Source organism: Salvelinus fontinalis, chromosome 9 (assembly GCF_029448725.1).
Source record: "Salvelinus fontinalis isolate EN_2023a chromosome 9, ASM2944872v1, whole genome shotgun sequence".
Lineage (NCBI taxonomy): Eukaryota > Metazoa > Chordata > Actinopteri > Salmoniformes > Salmonidae > Salvelinus > Salvelinus fontinalis.
Genome location: NC_074673.1, coordinates 21,395,783 through 21,419,141, shown reverse-complemented (window position 1 = coordinate 21,419,141; position 23,359 = coordinate 21,395,783).

The window sequence follows — 23,359 nt, the reverse complement described above, 5'->3', positions numbered from 1 at the left end:
GAAGTACACAGAGAAAGTGCAACTATACAAACACTACACAAGACCAACGCTGCAGACTGAGGAAAATATCATTTATTTCTCTCCATATACCCAAATCAGTCAACATGTCAACATGGAGAATCACAACAAAACATGTCCCAGTTTTCATGCTACTACAGTAGTGTGCATAACACTGTTAGCTCAGCAAACAACAGACAAACTTAAAATACTATATCCAGTACAGGTTACAATTACAGTAAATAACAACAACAACAACAAACATAAAAAATAATCAGAAAAAAACTGACAATATTGTACAGAAAATACTACAGTAAACATACTATACATTATCTCTTCGCCTAGCTGGATCTGGCCAGAGAATTTCATCAACATCACAAGCAATATCGTCATTAGCAAGACAACGCGGGAAGAACCGTCTTCTTGAATGTCGAATCCATCCTTGCACAGCTGCGCCGTCGACTTGGTCACAGGCGTCCTCCATGGCCTGAATGAGGGGTACCTGAGCCTGGGGCTGGAGATTGTAAACCTTCCACTGCCATGCAGAGAAAAACTCTTCGATAGGGTTTAGAAACGGAGAGTATGGTGGAAGGTATAGTACTGTCAACTGTGGATGGTGTTGAAACCAGTTCTGGACCAAAGCAGAGCGGTGGAATGACACATTGTCCCAGAAGACCTTGTATTGCATCTGGTGCATTTCATTACCTACTGTGACGATGTGGTGCAATCGGTCCAAAAATGTGAGAATGTAAGGTGTGTTGTAAGGGCCCATTTTGGCATGATGGAGGACAACCCCATGCTGTGAAATGGCAGCGCAAAGGGTGATGTTATCCCCACGTTGCCCTGGGACATTGATTATAGCCCTGTGGCCAATGATATTTCGGCCTCTCCTTCTTGCTTTTGTGAGGTTGAACCCTGCCTCATCAGTATACAGTATATGAATTCATGCAGGATTTCCTCAGCATCCATCTGCAAAACTCCCTGAAATACAGTGAAAGACAAGATTGTGTAGTTCAGGATAGGTCTAGTATACAGTCAATGTAAAAAAGTCATGTGTGCAGTATGCAACATCACAGTGCTAAAGTGAACAATACAAACCTCCACATACTCATTCCGCAGCCGTTTGAGCCTCTCTGAATTCCGCTCAAAAGGCACTCGATAAAGTTGTTTCATTTGAACCTGATGTCTTTTCAGGATGCGTGCCAGTGTTGACTGAGAGACCTGATGGACATTATTGAAAATGGCATGGTCACCGATAATGTTGGCTTGTAGTTCTCTGAGCCTGAAAGCATTATTGGCCAAAACCATGTCTATTATCTCTCTCTCTTGTTCTTGCGTGAATATGGGCCCCCTTCCTCCTTGTCGTTCCCGACCCTTAATCCTATGTAGAGAATAATACATGTAACTTACTGTACAATGTCACAGGAAGGGGTATCACAAGTGCGGATATGGTGCATACAATAAGCGGCTGATTACTGTAACTGTATACAGATCTTCTTGACGTGTTTTCCTGTAGAAAAAGTGACATTATGACAGATGCCACTGTACATCTGCTAAGATTTGGCTGAACTCTCAGTCCAGCCTCCCTCAGCGTCAATCCGTGGTTCACAACATGGTCCACTAGTGTTGCACGAATGTCATTTGATAAGTTTGGTCCTCTTCTTCTTTGTGCACATTCTCTTCCTGCTTCAGGTCTTCCTCGACCTCTGACTCAGACTCAGACTCTGACTCTGACTCTGACTCTGACTCTGACTCTGACTCGGCCTCTGCCTCGGCCTCTGCCTCGGCCTCTGCCTCGGCCTCTGCCTCTTCCTCTACCTCCTTCTCCTCCTCTGTGTACTCCTCCTCTCACCCTCACTCTTCTTCTGACTCCTTCCATTTTGGTTGAAGGCAGGTGAACCTACCTCCTGCATTTTTATAGTGCTTAAACCTGATTGGTGTGTCTACAATTTAGCAATCATGTGTTTGTGCACCTGATGGCTGTGTTTAACAGATTGGCTCATAGGTGTGGTAATTTGACAGTCAGTGCTTTTGAATTGCAAGGAAGTGACATTATGATATACTTCTGTGTCTGATGTATACAAGTGTGTTTAGTGTTTTGCAAATCACTGTGTGTAATGTTTTGCAAATAGTGTGAAGCTGACAATATGCTTACAGTTGTGCAAAACTAGCCTTGTGTTTTGCTCCTTGAGTGTAAGGTTTTGCTAATTGTGGGAAAAGTTAAATTGTAGTGTGTCAGCAATCGTAAAAAACTGTAAGCAGTAGCGGTGCGTGGGTAAAATCACTGGGGAAGCCAAGCCATGAAAAAAGCCATCTTACAATGTAACGTTTGTCATCTGAAGATGAAGAATCATCGGACCAAAGCGCAGCGTGGTAATTGTTCATGTTAATTTATTAAAACAGAACACTAAACAAAATAACAAAGAGAATGAAACGAAACAGTCCTGTCTGGTACAGACACAAAGACAGAAAACAACTACCCACAAAACACAGCTGGGAAAAGGCTACCTAAGTATGGTTCTCAATCAGAGACAACGATAGACAGCTGCCTCTGATTGAGAACCACACCCAGCCAAACACACAGAAATAAAAAACATAGAACACAAAACATAGAATGCCCACCCCAATTCACGCCCTGACCAAATCAAAATAGAGACATAAAAAAGGAACTAAGGTCAGGGCGTGACATACAACCTATGTTGTGATAATTGCATTGTTTGTTCTATAACCCGTCAGTTCATAAACCATCGTGATAGATAAGGCCCAGACAACAAGAAGACAACAGTCACACAGGGGCAGAATATATTCAACCACACGATTGTTTCAGCACAAAAGCGGAGAGCTGTCTGGTGAAGTCCACAAACCATTTTAAATCTAATAAACAGTTACATGACCTACAGAATGGTCAAGCAAGTTTATGTTTCCGTCATTTTACGACTACTTAAAAACTGTTAGAACCACCGACAGTTACCGCAAGTCGCAAAGAAATCCGGAACTGCCTCCGCTATTCTAGCACCATTTAAATTTCATAATTTCAAAATTATCAAATCTCCTCTGCTTAGAAACAACTTAAAAATACCAACAACAATTTAGTTCAGTCAACGTAAACTAAATATCATGTGGCTGTCCGTGGTACTGATCTGTGTGTGTGTGTGTGTGTGTGCGTGTGCGTGTGCGTGTGCGTGTGCGTGTGTGTGTGTGTGCGCAGGCAGAAAAAACATGTTGACTCACTCTACTTGTAGAGGAACGTCCACTCTTTCATGTTGCCAAAATGGTCTATACAGTACACGTTTTTAGTTTTTGTTGTCCTTGAGTAAGGTAGCTGACTAAAATGCTTGCTGGTTAGCCTAATTTCCTTTCACGGCAACGATGAGCCAGCTAGTTAAGTAGCCTACTACTTCCACATCTAGCTACATATTGAACTTTCATTGTCTCAGGCAAGGGGTACAATGTATGAATTTATGGTCAGATCAGTATTAAGTAGAACCACAAGTTTAAATTTCCATCCATGTCTAATTTAGGAAAGGGACGATTTAAGCTAGCTAGCTAGCCACTGGAGGACAACAACACAACAATTCCATTTTTTCTGTTAATGACGTTTTGCTTTTTATGTGATGTGATTGGTGTGAAGCCAATCACTTGACACTTTTTTATGGTGCGCCAGGACCATTCACAGTTTACATTTACATTTAAGTCATTTAGCAGACGCTCTTATCCAGAGCGACTTACAAATTGGTGCATTCACCTTATGATATCCAGTGGAACAACCACTTTACAATAGTGCATCTAACTCTTTTAAGGGGGGGGGGTCAGAAGGATTACTTTATCCTATCCTAGGTATTCCTTAAAGAGGTGGGGTTTCAGGTGTCTCCGGAAGGTGGTGATTGACTCCGCTGACCTGGCGTCGTGAGGGAGTTTGTTCCACCATTGGGGTGCCAGAGCAGCGAACAGTTTTGACTGGGCTGAGCGGGAACTGTACTTCCTCAGTGGTAGGGAGGCGAGCAGGCCAGAGGTGGATGAACGCAGTGCCCTTGTTTGGGTGTAGGGCCTGATCAGAGCCTGAAGGTACGGAGGTGCCGTTCCCCTCACAGCTCCGTAGGCAAGCACCATGGTCTTGTAGCGGATGCGAGCTTCAACTGGAAGCCAGTGGAGAGAGCGGAGGAGCGGGGTGACGTGAGAGAACTTGGGAAAGTTGAAGACCAGACGGGCTGCGGCGTTCTGGATGAGTTGTAGGGGTTTAATGGCACAGGCAGGGAGCCCAGCCAACAGCGAGTTGCAGTAATCCAGACGGGAGATGACAAGTGCCTGGATTAGGACCTGCGCCGCTTCCTGCGTGAGGCAGGGTCGTACTCTGCGAATGTTGTAGAGCATGAACCTACAGGAACGGGTCACCGCCTTGATGTTAGTTGAGAACGACAGGGTGTTGTCCAGGATCACGCCAAGGTTCTTAGCACTCTGGGAGGAGAACACAATGGAGTTGTCAACCGTGATGGCGAGATCATGGAACGGGCAGTCCTTCCCCGGGAGGAAGAGCAGCTCCGTCTTGCCGAGGTTCAGCTTGAGGTGGTGATCCGTCATCCACACTGATATGTCTGCCAGACATGCAGAGATGCGATTCACCACCTGGTTATCAGAGGGGGGAAAGGAGAAGATTAATTGTGTGTCGTCTGCATAGCAATGATAGGAGAGACCATGTGAGGATATGACAGAGCCAAGTGACTTGGTGTATAGCGAGAATAGGAGAGGGCCTAGAACAGAGCCCTGGGGGACACCAGTGGTGAGAGCACGTGGTGCGGAGACAGATTCTCGCCACGCCACCTGGTAGGAGCGACCTGTCAGGTAGGACGCAATCCAAGCGTGGGCCGCGCCGGAGATGCCCAGCTCGGAGAGGGTGGAGAGGAGGATCTGATGGTTCACAGTATCAAAGGCAGCCGATAGGTCTAGAAGGATGAGAGCAGAGGAGAGAGAGTTAGCTTTAGCAGTGCGGAGCGCCTCCGTGACACAGAGAAGAGCAGTCTCAGTTGAATGACTAGTCTTGAAACCTGAAAAACAGTTGAGCTCACTCAGTCTATTGACTCAATTCTGAGTGACTATTCTTTTATTTAAAAAATTATCAAGGGAGGACAAATACTTGATGGCTTCCAATACTTCCCTTTGCTATTGAATTCAATGCTACGTGCGGCAAAAATGTCATACTCTTTTTGGCCAGACAGCTGATATATGAGCTATACATACTGAGACAGAGGGGCGCAGTTTCGCTCACTCGGATGCTTTCTCCAGTGAGATACATTCAGCCTCTTCCGAATCTAAGGAAAACTATGAAACACAGAGAGACAAAAGATAAACTATTTTATACAACAACAAAAATTTGTACAAGTTTTGGGGAAGCCTGGCTTTCCTTGACATCCAAGAATACAAACACGCCAATGCTCTTGAGGGTAAGGTAATCCGAAAGTAACTGGGAGTAGTCAGATTACATTACTGAGTTTGGGTAATCCAAAAATTACTTTACTGATAAAGTTTTGGTCAAGTAACCATTAACTGTAAAGGGTTACATTTAGAAAATAACCTACCCTGACAGTATTATAATGTAGTAAGATACTGTGTGTGTGTTCTGTCTGTGAGTGTAGAGCTGTAGGATAGCTAGTTAAAAACTGTTTCCATCTGAGTAAGTTATAACTCTGATGCAGTCCTCTAACTGTATCTGTCACCAGAACTCACTGTAGCAGCCTGGGTTTCTATCGCAATCATGCATAATTTACTACACACACCTCATTACAGCTCTATCATACTAACTACTCTGTGTGTGTGCGCATGTGTCTCCTGTGTGTCCAGCCCTGATCATATCATTTCACCCCTGCCAAGCAACAGGCAATGCTTTGTCTTGATGATGGACAAAGATTGACATTGGCTGACATTGACTATAGGACACAATGATTAATACCCCCCACACACACACACACACACACACACTGTAACACCACTAGTATGATATATTTCCACACATTTCCAGCACCCCTATCCTGAGCTGTGCAGAAAATGTACCCCTAACTCCAGTGTATGGACAGCGACCATAGATGTGTCATGGATGGTACATTCCTTCTACTGTTGTGTTATATCTCTATGAGTGAGTCCATTATGAAAAGCATACTTTATTGAGCTGTGCTATGATCCTATCATGCTGTCCAGGTCATTCAGGGAGGTGTGTATGTGTGCGTGTGTGTGTTTGTGTGTGTTTGTGTGTGTTTGTGTGTGTTGTCATTCAAAGGGGTATTAGGCCCCATACAGGCAGAGTAATCTGATCCCCATTGATTGGGCTGAAAGCCACTCTCAGTATGAGGGATTGGAGTTATTGCCATTGATTTTAATAACTAGGCTGTTACAGTTCATTCAGTGCTCAGCCAGTCAATATCAGGGAATATCAGGAGCAGTCAATAGCAGAGAAATGAATGGGAAAATACCATAGGGCGATATTCTCCTGTCTGGTGAAAAGCTCCTACATGCAGGTCGAGGAAATTATCTAATTTGGAGGTTGCTTGAGTTAGTATGATACGATATAGATCACATTGTGATACACATTGTTATATACACGTATTGAGAATATTTGTATGAATTGCTTGTCCTTTTTTGCAATTAGTGTATCTGTTTTACTGTTGGCCTGGATGAGTCTGTTAAAGACTAATTCATCCGACCATTAGGTTTATCTGTGTTGGGGACTATATAACACACCAGATGTAGGTCAGCCAAATCAGGCCACCCAGTAGCCAATCACGGATGTCCATACATAACCAGTCCCATAGGCCTGTAGGCCTATTGATCGCTAACTAATTATTTGTCAGCTGTAATTTTCCCTCTGGAGTTAGATACAGGCTGGTAATGATCTGAATCTAGCGTTGTAGTGTAGTGGAGCTGTCCTGACCTGGATCTCTCCACAGTTATGGCTAACTGCATTGATGACCAATTTGACCCTTACTATGACATATTGTACCATGCATGTCATTACATGCATGGTACAATGTCATTGGTTAGAGCGTTGGACTAGTAACCGAAAGGTTGCAAGTTCAAATCCCCGAGCTGACAAGGTACAAATCTGTCGTTCTGCCCCTGAACAGGCAGTTAACCCACTGTTCCTAGGCCGTCATTGAAAATAAGAATTTGTTCTTAACTGACTTGCCTAGTTAAATAAAGGTAAAAATTACATGCAGATTTCGTCAGTAATTTTACTGCAAATCACAATTTTACTGCATAAACCACAAAGTGCCTCAGAGGCATTACTGATGAAACATTTGTGGATAGTTTAATTTGTATGTTTCTGATTTTATTTTTACCTTCATTTAACTAGGCAAGTCGGTTAAGAACAAATTCTTATTTACAATTATGGCCTACACTGTCCAAACCAGGACGACGCTGGGCCAACTGTGTGCCGCCCTATGGGACTCCCAATCACGTCCGGTTGTGATACAGCCTGGAATCGAACCAGGTACTGTAGTGTTGCCTCTTGCACTGATATGCAGTGGTGTCATGCACACTTCTTCTGCACCAATGACATTTACCCTTTGAGAGTGTATGTCTGCAGGGTCAGCAATGTGATGTCTTTCTCTCTCTCTCTCTCTCTCTCTCTCTCTCTCTCTCTCTCTGCTGAAGATCACAGAGGCTCTGACTTCCTCTACAGGGCTCTGCAGGAAATGGGGATAATTTTCACAGATCAAAAGGAATTCAATTCATGGTTTGATAAAAGGAAAGAAATTACTAAGATTGAGCTTAATGACAGGTCCCATGACGAACGGTGTGACGGCTTGACATTGTAATGACGGTGTGTACGACGAACATTAGGATACAACTTTGATGGATTTAGAATGCTGGATATGGTAAGGTGAAAGTGTTAAAACCCAAATGTATTTCACTATGTTCCTTATGCCTTGCTGGGCCAGGGGAAGGGGTATGGAGTGAATAGGGACCCGTTGAGAGACTGAGAGTGAGAATAATGTGGGGTAGTCTCCCCATAATAGGTGGGAAGAAGTCGATATGGAATCTCGTGGAATACAAGATAGAGAAACAGAGTGTGTGCCAGTGTGTGTTTGTAAAGAGGAGTGAGGTGTAGGAGTGGGTATGGCAATTCTTCAGCCACAGTACCTGGGGCAGCAAACTGTATTACAATGGCTGGCAGATGATTAGACATGGTTTTTATTGACATAGTACATGTGTTTTACACAGGCAGTGGGCTGTCTGGGGATAAAAGATGTACACATGCTATCAAAGATGCCTGTAGCAGCATCCCACTATTGAGGGATCTGTGTATGGCGGCGTGTATGTGTGTGTGTGTGTGTATGGCTGTGTGTGTGTGTGTATGTGTTTGTGTGTCTACTCTGCACATGTTTGCATCATATAGTAGTTAATTAGTCCCCAGGTGGCCTAGCAGTGGAACGGAACACTGAGCTGAATACATCCCATATGAATGCTGCTGCTCTCCCCCCCCCCCCCCCACCTCTTTTTCTCTCACTTTTTCTTTTTCCTACCTCTGTTATTACCCTTTTGACATTTGGGTGCTGAGGAGCAGGGAGACTCAAATTGGCATCTTACATAACAGACAGAAGAGAAGAGCAACCCTCCAGAGAGGGAGAGAGAGAGAGAGAGAGAGCGAGAGATTGAGAGAGAGCGAAACAGGGAGTATGAAAGAAAAAAGAAAAAAAGAAAAAGTTCTCCTCTGATTTCCAAGGAATTCTTAAATCGATACCACAGCCTCCCGGTGCAGGATGTGTGTAAATGTGTGAGTATGTTTACATGCCCACTAATAATTTGATATTAAACTGATTATGGCAGAAGGCGGAGTTCGGCATTAGTCATGTAAACACCTTACTCTGCTTATCTTAATCGGTGTAAGGTCATAATTGAAGTAAGCAGACGTCGATTGAAACACCGGATTTTCAGAGCAATCTTTTGAATTATTAGGACATGTAAACAGCTTAATTGGCGTTATAGAGGTTGTGGCAGACCAGGGGGTTTGATCTAGATGATTATACAGATCAGACACGGACACAAGTGTGATACCTCAATTTAAAGTGTATTTATTGAAAACAAAGAAAAAGAAAAGGAACAGGTCTCCTCTAGGAGACCGATTCCGGGTTACCGCCTTCTGAGCTGCTGTCTCTGGGGTAGAACCCTGAGCACCTCGGTTCTAGCAGACTATGAGGACGTCTATTCCGGTAGCAACCTCTCAGTATCTCCAACACCCCTGTGTGCTGCCCTCCTGGCAGCTTTATTGGCCCCATACAGCTGGTGAGCAATCAGCCCCTTGAAACTTAACAGCCTCAATCAGCCCCAATTAGTCCTGGCTGGAGGACCCATCGAGCATGGAATCCTCCTCCGGTTGTTCACCAGGTCAAATCAAATCAAATTGTATTAATCACATGCAGAGTGTGTGCCAGCATGTGTTTGTAAAGAGGAGTGAGGTGTAGGAGTGGGTATGGCAATTCTTCAGCCACAGTACCTGGGGCAGCAAACTGTATTGCAGTGGCTGGCAGATGATTAGAAATGTTTTTTATTGACATAGTACATGTGTTTTACACAGGCAGTGGGCTGTCTGGGGATAAAAGATGTACACATGCTATCAAAGATGCCAACTTGCAGACTTGTTTACTTGGTGCTGTGCGTTTTGTTGCTAACCTTTGCTACCTGACAACTTTACGGTTTTTACTTTTTAATTACCGTTTATATTTTTAGTTTTTCCCTCGCTCGACTTTTTTTCATTCAACTTTTTCACTCCGGACGCTTTATCTGGACGTGGTTCGTCAGGACCTCCACCAGCCGAAGCTAAGTAGTAACATTAACATGATTTATTTATTTTTTATTTTATTTCACCTTTATTTAACCAGGTAGGCTAGTTGAGAACAAGTTCTAATTTACAACTGCGACCTGGCCAAGATAAAGCAAAGCAGTGTGAACAGACAACAACACAGAGTTAGTCATGGAGTAAACAATAAACAAGTCAATAACACAGAAGGAAAATAAATTGAGACCGAGTCGCTGTACTCATAATATACAGGAGAACAATTGCCTTACGGCGAGGATAGCTGTGCTGCAAGTCCAACTTCAGATGCAATCGTTAGGCAAGAGTAATTTCAGTGTAGGAAAGGATGAAACAGCGTCTGTACCACCAGTAAGTACAGAGTGTAGTATAACTCCCCTTGCAAAGTCCCCGCAGCCGGACAACTTTCTCATGGCTTCTGGAGGGAAATGCTGTAGGAATGCTCAACCTGTGTCGCTCATTCAGCCGACAGAAACTTTCAACCGGTTCTCCCCATTAAGCAGCGAGTCGGAGTCAGAGGCCGAGCGTTCTCTGGTCTCTACTCCTCCTGTTACGGGGTCTGAGATGCCGAAGCCTCCCACCATTAGCTCTGACAAATTGAAAACCCTAGTCATTGGCTACTCCATTACCCGCACTATTAGACTTAAAACGAATCATCCAGCGATCATACACTGTTTACCAGAGGGCAGGGCTACCGGCGTTAAGGCCAATCTGAAGATGGTGCTGGCTAAAGCTAAAACTTGTGAGTGTAGAGAGTATAGGGATATTGTTATCTACATCGGCACCAACGATGTTAGGAGGAAACAGTCAGAGGTCACCAAGCGCAACATAGCTTCAGCGTGTAAATCAGCTAGAAAGATGTGTCGGCATCGAGTAATTGTCTCCGGCCCCCTCCCAGTTACGGGGAGCGATGAGCTCTACAGCAGAGTCTCACAATTCAATCGCTGGTTGAAAACTGTTTTCTGCCCCTCCCAAAAGATAGAATTTGTAGATAATTGGCCCTCTTTCTGGGACTCACCCACAAACAGGACCAAGCCTGGCCTGTTGAGGAGTGACGGACTCCATCCTAGCTGGAGAGGTGCTTTCATCTTATCTACGAACATAGACAGGGCTGTAACTCCCCTAGCTCCACAATGAGATAGGGTGCAGGCCAGGCAGCAGGCTGTTAGCCAGCCTGCCAGCTTAGTGGAGTCTGCCACTAGCAGAGTCAGTGTAGTCAGCTCAGCTATCCCCATTGAGACCGTGTCTGTGCCTCGACCTAGGTTGGGCAAAACTAAACATGGCGGTGTTCGCCTTAGCAATCTCACTGGAATAAAGACCTCCTCCATTCCTGCCATTATTGAAAGAGGTTGTGATACCTCACATCTCAAAATACGGCTACTTAATGTTAGATCCCTCACTTCCATGGCAGTTATAGTCAATTAACTAATCACTGATCATAATCTTGATGTGATTGGCCAGACTGAAACATGGCTTAAGCCTGATGAATTTACTGTGTTAAATGAGGCCTCACCTCCTGGTTACACTAGTGACCATATCCCCCGCGCATCCTGCAAAGGCAGAGGTGTTGCTAACATTTATGATAGCAAATTTCTATTTACAAAAAAAACACAGACGTTTTCGTTTTGTGAGCTTCTAGTCATGAAATCTATGCAGCCTACTCAATCCCTTTTTATAGCTACTGTTTACAGTTTATATACAGCATTCCTCACTGAGTTCCCTGAATTCCTATCAGACCTTGTAGTCATGGCAGATAATATTCACATTTTTGGTGACTTTAATATTCACATGGAAAAGTCCACAAACCAAAAGGCTTTCGGAGCCATCATCGACTCAGAGGGTTTTGTCCAACATGCCTCCGGACCTAGTCACTGCCACAGTCATACTCTGGACCTAGTTTTGTCCCGTGGAATAAATGTTGTGGATCTTAATGTTTTTCCTAATAATCCTGGACTATCGGACCACCATTTTATTATGTTTGCAATCGCAACAAATAATCTGTTCAGACCCCAACCAAGGATTATCTAATGTCTTGCTATAAATTCTCGGAAAACCCAAAGATTCGTAGATACCCTTTCAGACTCCCTCCGCCTACCCAAGGACGTCAGAGTACAAAAATCAGTTAACCACCGAACTGAGGAACTCAATTTAACCTTGCGCAATACCCTAGATGTAGTTGTACCCCTAAAAACCAAAAGTGTTTGTCATAAGAAACTAGCTCCCTGGTATACAGAAAATACCTGAGCTCTGAAGCAAGCTTCCAGAAAATTGGAACGAAATGGTGCCACACCAAACTGGAAGTCTTCCGACTAGCTTGGAAAGATAGTACCGTGCAGTATCGAAGAGCCCTCACTGCTGATCGATCATCCTATTCTTCCAACTTAATTGAGGAAAATAAGAACAATCCAAAATGTATTTTTGATACTGTCGCAAAGCTAACTAAAAAGCAGCATTCGCCAAGAGAGGATGGCTTTCACTTCAGCAGTGATAAATTCATGAAATTCTTTGAGGAAAAGATCATGATCATTCGAAAGGAAATTACAGAGTCTTCTTTAAATCTGATTATTCCTCCAAAGCTCAGTTGTCCTGAGTCTGCATAACTTTGTCAGGACCTAGGATCAAGGGAGACACTCAAGTGTTTTAGTACTATATCTCTTGACACAATGATGAAAATAAGCATGGCCTCTAAACCTTCAAGCTGCATACTGGACGCTATTCCAACTAAACTACTGAAAGAGCTGCTTCCTGTGCTTGGCCCTCCTATGTTGAACATAATAATCCACAGGATGTGTACCAAACTCACTAAAAGTGTCAGTAATATAGCCTCTCTTGAAAAAGCCAAACCTTGACCCAGAAATATAAAAAACTATCGGCCTATATCGAATCTTCCATTCCTCTCAAACATTTTTGAAAAAGCTGTTGCACAGCAACTCACTGCCTTCCTGAAGACAAACAATGTATACGAAATGTGTTAGTCTGGTTTTAGACCCCATCATAGCACTGATACTGCACTTGTGAAGGTGGTAAATGACCTTTTAATGGCGTCAGACCGAGGCTCTGCATCTGTTCTCGTGCTCCTAGACCTTAGTGCTGCCTTTGATACCATCGATCACCACATTCTTTTGGAGGGATTGGAAACCCAAATTGGTCTACACGGACAAGTTCTGGCTTGGTTTAGATCTTATCTGTCGGAAAGATATCAGTTTGTCTCTGTGAATGGTTTGTCCTCTGACAAATCACCTGTATATTTCGGTGTTCGTCAAGGTTCCGTTTTAGGACCACTATTGTTTTCACTATATATTTTACCTCTTGGGGATGTCATTCGAAAACATAATGTTAGCTTTCACTGCTATGCGGATGACACACAGCTGTACATTTCAATGAAACATGGTGAAGCCCCAAAATTGCCCTCGCTAGAAGCCTGTGTTTCAGACATAAGGAAGTGGATGGCTGCAAACTTTTAACTTTTTATGGCTGCAGGGGCAGTATTGAGTAGATCTGATTAAAGGTGCCCATTTCAAACGGCCTCGTACTCAATTCTTGCTCGTACAATATGCATATTATTATTACTATTGGATAGAAAACACTCTCTAGTTTCTAAAACTGTTTGAATTATATCTGTGAGTCAAACAGAACTCATTTGGCACAAACTTCCTGACCAGGAAGTGGAAAGTCTGAAATCGAGGCTCTGTTCTTCTTCCTGCCTATAAATGGGCATGATACGTAAGAGTCTACGTGCACTTCATAGACCTTCCCCTGGATGTCAAGAGGCTGTGAGAGAAGAAATTTCGTGTTTATTTTGGTCTGAAGTGGAATACAGGCTCTTTGTATGACGTGTCCCTCAATTCCGGTACTCTGGGGAGCGCGAGGTGGACAGTGGGATTGCCTTCTGTTTAGCTGCCGTTATGAGCGACTACTATCTCCGGCTTTGATTTTATTTGATACATGTGACCATATCATCGTAAAGTATGTTTTTTCAATATAGTTTAATCAGATTATTGAAATTTTTTCGGGAGTTTTGCCGTGTTTCGTTCTCTGACTTTGTTGACGATGTAGAGATCCGTGCCACTTGGCTAGTGCGCGTGCTAAATCAACAGGGAAAGTTGCCGTTCTAAATCCAAACAACAATTGTTCTGGACAAAGGACACCTTGTCCAACATTCTGATGAAAGATCAGCAAAAGTAAGAAACATTTTATGATGCTATTTCATATATCTGTCGTACATGTGAACTAGACGTGGGCGCCCAACGTTTGGGTACTCTTGCTATACCGAAGCTGCATATCGTAATTAAGTTATTTTTAGAATTCTAACGCTGCGATTTCATTAAGAACTAATGGATCTATCATTTCCTATACAACATGTATTTTTTTGTTATGTTCATGAAAAGCTATTTGGTCAGAATATGTGTGTCAGAAAAAGTGTCAGAAAAATAACCGGACGTTGTGGGACAAAATAGCTACGTTAGCAGAATGTATAACCACTGATTTCAGCTCTAAATATGCACATTTTCGAACAAAACATAAGTCTATGTATAACCTGATGTTATAGGACTGTCATCTGATGAAGCTTATCAAGGTTAGTCAAAAATTATGTATCTTTTGCTGTTGTGTCACGATCGCTAACTTTTACTGCTGGGAAATGGCTTGTGTTTCTGGCTATTGTGGTAAGCTAACATAACGCTATATTGTGTTTTCGCTGTAAAACACTTAATAAATCGGAAATATTGGCTGGATTCACAAGATGCCTGTCTTTCATTTGCTGTACACTATGTATTTTTCAGAAATGTTTTCTGATGAGTATTTAGGTATTTGGCGTTAGTGTCTGTAATTATTCTGTCTGCTTTCGGTGCAATTTCTGATTGTAGCTGCAATGTAAACTATGATTTATACCTGAAATATGCACATTTTTCGAACAAAACAGATTTATTGAATAACATGTTATAAGACTGTCATCTGATGAAGTTGTTTGTTGGTTAGTTTGGTTGGTTCTTGGTTAGTTAGGTTAGCTTTGTGCATGCTACCTGTGCTGTGAAAAATGTCTGTCCTTTTTTGTATTTGGTGGTGAGCTAACATAAATATACGTGCTGTTTTCGCTGTAAAACATTTTAAAAATCGGACATGTTGGCTGCATTCACAAGATGTGTACCTTTCATTTGCTGTATTGGACTTGTTAATGTGTGAAAGTTAAATATTTCTAAAAAAATATCTTTTGAATTTCGCGCTCTGCCTTTTCAGTGGAATGTGGGAGGAGTTCCGCTGGCGGAACGTAACCTCTACTTAACACCCATCCCGGATCCGGGAGCATCCTCATCAGTAAAAGATGACTAGCATAGCCTAGCATAGCGTCACAAGTAAATAATAGCATATAAATATAATGAAAATAACTAATGAACTCGCTCACCGAATCAGCATATTCGTCAATGTTATTGCGTCCAACAACAACATTGACGAATATGCTGATTCGGTGAGCGAGTTCATTAGAAACTACTGCATCTTGCCTATGTCGTTCTGTACCATCACTCATTCATATATCTTTATGTACATATTCTTTATCCCTTTACACTTGTGTGTATAAGGTAGTAGTTGTGGAATTGTTAGGTTAGATTACTTGTTGGTTATTACTGCATTGTCGGAACTAGAAGCACAAGCATTTTGCCACACTCGCATTAACATCTGCTAACCATGTGTATGTGACAAATAAAATTTGATTTGATTTGATTTGAAATCACAAGTCCAATGCAGCAAATGAAAGATAAACATCTTGTGAATCCAGCCATCATTTCCGACCGCCGTGTTAGATTTTAAAAAATAACTTTCCCATAACAAACAGCATGCGTTATTGCAAGACAGCGCCTGCCAAAACGGCAGAGAATAGGAATAACATTTTCCACAGAAATACGAAATAACATCATAAATTGTTCTTACTTTTGTTGAGGTTCCATCAGAATCTTGTACAAGGAGTCCTAGGTCGAGGATAAATCGTTGTTTGGTTTTAGAATGTCCTTTTCTCCTGTCGAATTCGTGCCACAATGCTAGCCAATGTTGATGAGTTTCTCTCGAAGCAAAGAACGGAAAACTCCAAAAGTCCCATTAAACGTTGAATAAACTGATGAAACTCGGTTGAAAAAACCTACTTTATGATGTTTTTCTAATATGTATCAAATAAAAACAAAGCCGGAGATATTAGCCGTGTATACCGAACGCTTATCATAAGACAATATGGAGGTGCTTCCCGCGCCTAGGTAGAGAAAGGAAATTCTGGACACGTCATTCCAAGAGCTCTTGTTCGACCTCAGATCAAGCTAGACAACCCAATCCACCTTCCACTGCCTGTTGACATCTAGTGGAAGGCGTATGAAGTGCATGCATATCGATAAATATTAGGCAATTGAATAGGCAGGCCCTGGAACAGAGCATCGTTTTCAGATTTTTCACTTCCCATCTGGAAGTTTGCTGCAAAATGAGTTCTGTTTTACTCACAGATATAATTCAAACAGTTTTAGAAACTTGAGAGTGTTTTCCATCCAATAGTAATAATAATATGCATATTGTACGATCTAGAATAGAGTACGAGGCAGTTTAATTTGGCCACGATTTTTTCCATAGTGAAAACAGCGCCCCCCTATTGACAAGTATTAAAGCTGCAATAGGTAACCTTTTGGGTGGTCAAATTCACATAAAATTCACATAAAAATGTGTGCTATAGATCAGCCATTGTCATTGAAAGCAAGTCTAATAAGCAATAGAGCTGTTCTATGTGTACTACTTCTATGCTTCCTGTTCTTTAGTTTAGTTTTTGTTTACTATCGGTTTTGTACACCAACATCAAACAGCTGAAAGTAAAATATTTTTTGGTTCTGGAAAATATATTTCACAGCGGTTTAGATGGTAAAATGAATGTCTACACTATACTTGTTTGTTTTGTCACATAAACTGAAATTAGGCAAACTATTAGAATTTTAACAACCAGTAAATGGTGGAGCGATTTCTGCATAGTGCGCCTTTAAAGGAATGTTCTCCTGTCTTTAACATGCTAATATGTTTCTCGGAAGGTTTTTGCTAAGACAGAATGTTCTCCTAACTAACGGAAAACTGCACACTCAAACATAAGGGAAACATTACCAGGTAACATTACAAAAACGTTCTCTCTCCCTAGAATTGTTAGCGGGGAAGGAAGGAGAAATGGTGCTGAGGTGTTTAGGCAAATGTGGTTTTCCGTCTAAGTGACCTCCCTCTTATGCAATACATCTCAGGAGATCCTGACAAGAGACTGTGTGTGTGTGTGTGTGTGTGTGTGCGTGTGTGCGTGCGTGCGTGCGTGAGCTGTGTATGATGTATTGTAGTAGTGATGCAAGGAGACATTATCCTGTCACTATTATTTAGCAGTCATTTTCCACACACACAAATATATATCTTATTAAGCACACATTTTTCCCTATATTGCATTACTAATGGCAACAGATTGACTTCACTCAACCTTGGCATGCCTTTCACCCTGGCTATCAACTGTGACATTCCATTGTAGGGTGTGTGTATGTGTGTTCTCAGCACGGCTCAAGCAATTTCTCCAACCGTTACCCTATTCAATTGAATAGGAGACACGTATGCAGAGCCGCATTGCTTGTGAATTTTGGGGAGGTGCGCGGTCGGGCTGTGCGTCCCCCACAGATGGTGGTCTCAGAATTATGGCTTGTGGCTATGTCACAATGCCGAACTCCGAATTACGCTTTAGAGGTAAGGCAGGGAGGTAGTGGCCCACCCTCTGACAGTTTCTTTCCAAAACACTTGAGCTTGCCGTCTCTGACCAACTCTCTCGTTATCTCTCTCCGGACGATCTTCTTGATCCTAACCAGTCAGGCTTCAAGACGGGTCAATCAACTGAGACTGCTCTCCTCTGTGTCACGGAGGCTCTCCTCACTGCCAAAGCTGACTCTCTCTCTTCTGTTCTCATCCTCCTATATCTATCTGCTGTCTTCGAAACAGCGAACCATCAGATCCTCCTCTCCACCCTCTCAGGGCTAGACATTGAGCTTGAGGTGGTGGGCCGACATCCAAGCTGAGATATCTGCCAGGCCCGCAGATATGCGTGTCGCCACCTGGGTGTGAGAAGGGGGAATGAGAAAAGTAGCTGAGTGTCATCTGCATAGCAATGATAGGAGAGACCATGAGAGGATATGACAGAGCTGAGTGACTTGGTGTATAGAGAAAATAGGAGAGGGCCTAAAACCGAGCCCTGGGAGACACCAATAGTGAGAGCAGGTGGTGCAGACACAGATCCTCTCCACACCACCTGGTAGGAGTGACCTGCCAGGTACGATGCAATACATGAGTGTGCAGAGCCTGAGACGCCCAGCCCTGAAAGGGTGGAGAGGAGGATTTGATGGTTTACGGTGTCTCAGGCAGAAGATACATCTTGGGGGATGAGAACAAAGGATAGATAGTCATTTAGGTTAGAGCAGAGAGCCTCCGTGACACAGCAGAGCAGTTTAAGTTGAGTGACCCATCTTGAGGACTGACCACGTAGGGTCAAGAAGATCATTCTGAGAGAGATACCAAGAGAGAACACTCATGTGTTTAAAAAAAAATAAGGCAAGGGTTACCAGTCTGTAGTTTTTGACATTAGAAGGGTTGAGGAGACAGGAAGGAGAAGAATTTAGCAGAAGGAAGAGAGGAAAGGACAGAAGAGGAGAGAGCAAAGATTATGACGGCACAAGACCATCTGGGTAGGGGCTGAGTAGGTAGGGTTGGAGGAGAGAGGGAGAAAATATCAACAAAATGATCAGAGACCTAGAGGGGGATTGCAGTGAGAATAGTAGGTGAACAGCCTCTAGTAAAGATGAAATCAAGCGTATTGCCTGCCTTGTGAGTGGGAAAAGAGGCAAGGAGGGGAAAGAAAAAGGTGGAAAGAAATTAGTCAAAGTCAGGCGTTGGGAGGTTGAAGTCGCCCAGTACGATAAGTGGTGAGCCATCGTTGAGAAATTAGCTCATCAAGATGCCAAGCTCATTGAGTAGATTTGGAGATTGAGGCACCTGGTGGGCAATAGATGACAATAATGTTAAGCTTGAGTGGACAAGTGACAGTGAGAGCATGGAATTCAAATTAGGAGATTAGGAGGGAGAAAAGAGAATCTCTATTTAGGATGAATGAGTAGCCCTGTCCCACCACCGCGATGACCAGATGCTCTCAGACTATGAGAGAACACATAATCAGATGACGAGAGAGCAGCCGGAGTAGCAAATGTTCTTTGGGGTATTCCATGTCTCCGGCAGGTCCAAAAAGTCTAAGGACTTTAGGGCGAAAAAGAGATGACCGCCGATTGGCAGCTCCAAAGGCTGCCGGAGACTAGGAATTCCTCATGGATTGTGCGCGCAATGTACATTAGATTAGTAGGGTTGCAGCCACGGGGTGGGGAACGTCTGTAAAACCTACTGGGATAGAATTCACACACATACTTGACAAAACTAAAAATAACTAGATAAGATGTGTGAGAGCGGTGTGAAGCCTTCCTCCCAGTCTTCGTTTTGAGCGACAACACCGCCGCTTGACAAGACCTTCTCTTCCAGCTGCCGCAGAAAAACTAGAAAAAACGGAAGTATTAAAGCTAATTGCTGATTGCCTAGCAGAGGTTAACCTGATGAGGACAGAGGGCGCTGTTTTCACTTTGGGGGAAAAACGTGCCCAATTTAAACGGCCTCGTACTCAATTCTTGCTCGTACAATATGCATATTATTATTACTATTGGATAGAAAACACTCTCTAGTTTCTAAAACCGTTTGAAATTTGTCTGTGAGTAAAACAGAACTCTTTGGCAGCACACTTTCTGACCAGGAATTGGAAAGTCTGAAAATGATGCTCCGTTCAAGGGCCTGCCTATAAATGGGCATGATACGTATGAGTATACATGCACGTCATACACCTTCCCCTAGATGTTAAGAGGAAGTGAGAGAAGAAATGAAGTGTTTATCTTGGTCTGAGTTGGAATTAATCCTCTTGGCACGACGAGTCATCCATTTCCCGTTTTCTGGAAAGTGCAAAGATGGACCTGGAATTGCCTTCTGAAAAGCTGTCGTTATAGGCGACTACTATCTACGCCTTTGATTTTATTTGATACATGTCACAATATCATCGTAAACTATGTTTTTTAAATATAGTTTTATTAGTTTATTGAATTTTTTTCGGGACGTTAGGCGTGTTGCGTTGTCTGTGTGTGTTGACGATGGAAAGCTTCGCGCCACTTGGCCAGTGTGCTTGCTAATTCAAGAGGGAAAAGCGATGGTCTAAATCCAAACAACGACTGTTCTGGACAAAGGATCCCTTGTCCAACATTCTGATGGAAGATCACCAAAAGTAGGACCCATTTTGTGATGCTATTTCATATATCTGTCGAACTGTGTACTAGTAGTTTTGCGCCCAGGTTTTGGCCACTCTCTCGCTATAACATAAGCCTTAAGTCGTAATGAAGATATTTTTAGAATTCTAACACTGCGATTGCATTAAGAACTAGTGTATCTATCATTTCCTATACAACATGTATTTTTTTGTAATGTTTATGAATAGCTATTTGGTCAGAATAGGTGAGAGTCTAATAGAAATATCCGCACATTCTGGGAAAAAGAAGCTACGTTAGCATAATGGATAACCACTAATTTCAGCTCTAAATATGCACATTTTCGAACAAAACATAAGTGTATGTATAACCTGATGTTATAGGACTGTCATCTGAGGAAGGTTTATGAAGGTTAGTGAAAATTAATATCTTTTGCTGGTTTAGTCGCTAACGTGCCTATTGCTATCGCTAACGTGCCTTGATGAATGAATGCGGTTGTGTGGTAGGCTATTGTAGTAAGCTAATATAATGCTATATTGTGTTTTCGCTGTAAAACACTTAAAAAATCTGAAATATTGGCTGGATTCACAAGATGCTTGTCTTTCATTTGCTGTACACGATGCATTTTTCAGAAATGTTTTATGATGAGTATTTAGGTATTCCACGTTGGTCTCTATAATTACTCTGGCTGCTTCGGTGCTATTTTTGACGGTAGCTGTGATGGTAGCTGCAATGTAAAACTGATTTATACCTCAAATATGCACATTTCTCGAACAAAACATAGATTTATTGTATAACATGTTATAAGACTGTCATCTGATGAAGTTGTTTCTTGGTTAGTTTGGTTGGTTCTTGGTTAGTTAGGTTGGCTTTGTGCATGCTACCTGTGCTGTGAAAAATGTCTGTCCTTCTTTGTATTTGGTGGTGAGCTAACATAAATATACGTGCTATTTTCGCTGTAAAACATTTAAAAAATCGGACATGTTGGCTGGATTCACAAGATGTGTACCTTTCATTTGCTGTATTGGACTTGTTAATGTGTGAAAGTTAAATATTTCAAAAATATATATTTTGAATTTCGAGCTCTGCCTTTTCAGTGGAATGTGGGAGGAGTTCCGCTGGCGGAACGCTAGAGCGGTAAAGGTTAAGAAAAATACCCCCTCCAACAGACACAACCACCAATTATCAGAAAGCTATCACAAATTGACCTGAAACCAGTTCTATTCAATGTTCCAACACTTCACAGTCACAAGTACTTAGCATTCAGCCGTTCAACGCAATTATTAAATAGGGTACTAGGTAGAGAGACAGCACTTAACTAGAATTGCCCTAGCCAGACTATACCAACCACAACAACAAATATACTGAGGCTACTCTTGCAGAGATGAGTTGTTTTCCCAGACGATAGATGAGCTCTGTCTTTCTTTCGCTCTCCCTTCCTCTCTCTTTATATCTATCTATATCTATTGAGAGCTTGAGATGTTTAACCGTGTGATTCATATTGGGAGACTGCCCACTGTGAATAAAACCTCATCAATCAACTTTGCCTGTGGCACACACAAACACACACACACAAACACACACACACACACACACACACACACACACACACACACACACACACACACACACACACACACACACACACACACACACACACACACACACACACACACACACACACACACACACACACACACACACACACACACACACACACACACATTAAGACGCATATCACTGACAAGCTATATTTAGACCTGCTGCTGGCTTTCACTGTAAATCCTCTACACCTCTCTCCCTTCCCTCTCTTTCTCCACCTCCTTATACCTTGCTCTTTCCCTACGGAAGTAGTATCTGCAGTGTTACAGAAGTGTAAGCTCTGTAGTCATGTGTTAGGACTGCCTGTCCTACATAGAGATGTATTAGAGCTGAGAAACCAGTCTGGTTTCATAGACTAGGCATAACATAGTAGATTTAACACAGTAAATGTACAGTATATCTGGGACACTCAAATTAGTATATGTTTTCGCAGCCGGCCGCGACCGGGAGGTCCGTGGGGCGATGCACAATTGGCATAGCGTCGTCCGGGGTAGGGAGGGTTTGGCCGGTAGGGATATCCTTGTCTCATCGCGCTCCAGCGACTCCTGTGGCGGGCCGGGCGCAGTGCGCACTAACCAAGGGGGCCAGGTACACGGTGTTTCCTCCGACACATTGGTGCGGCTGGCTTCCGGGTTGGAGGCGCGCTGTGTTAAGAAGCAGTACGGCTGGTTGGGTTGTCCTTCGGAGGACGCATGGCTTTCGACCTTCGTCTCTCCCGAGCCCGTACGGGAGTTGTAGCGATGAGACAAGGTAGTAATTACTAGCGATTGGATACCACGAAAATTGGGGAGAAAATGGGATAAAAAAAAATTAAAAATAAAAAAAATAGTATATGTTTCATTTGGTATGGTTACATAAGACAGAAGGTAACTCAAGGCGTAAGGGTGGTTTGTTGGACCTATAGCACAAACATCTAGCAACCCAAAGGTTGCGTGTTCAAATCTAATTATGGACAACTTTAGGGGAGCAGGTAGCTGCCTAGTGGTGGCTATTCAGCAGCCATGGCTAGGGTTATTTTATGATCTTCTTGGCCTTCCTGTCAACACATGGTGTTGTCCTGAGGGTAGGCGGTGTGCACCCAATGGTGTGTTTTGCTGAATGTACCACCCTCTGTAGAGCCTTGCGGTCAGCGGCTTTGGGGTTGTCGTAACAAGCTGTGATGCAGCCTGACAGTATGCTCTTGATGGTGCTCTTGTAGCACACTGTGAGGGCCTCCTGAGGTTGAGGAATTGCTGTCATGCCTTCTTTCAGCTCCACGAAAATGTGTAACCCAGGAACTTTTTGACCATCTCTAGGGTCGTGACGAGGATGGGGACGTGCCCAGCCTGGTTCCTCCTGAAGTCCACAATCAGCTCCTTTGTTTTGCTGATGTTGAGAGAGGTTGTTTACCCTAAACTCTAGCCTAGTTAACGTTAGCCACCTAACTAACGTTAGCCACAATAAATTGCAATTAGTAACAAATCATATGAATTGTAATTTGTAAAATAGTTGATAGACACCCACAAATTAATACATCAAAACAAATTGTATTTGTCACATGCGCCAAATACAACAGGTGTAGACCTTACACTGAAATGCTTACTTAAAAGCCCTTAACCAGCCGTGCAGTTTTTAAAAAATACAAAAA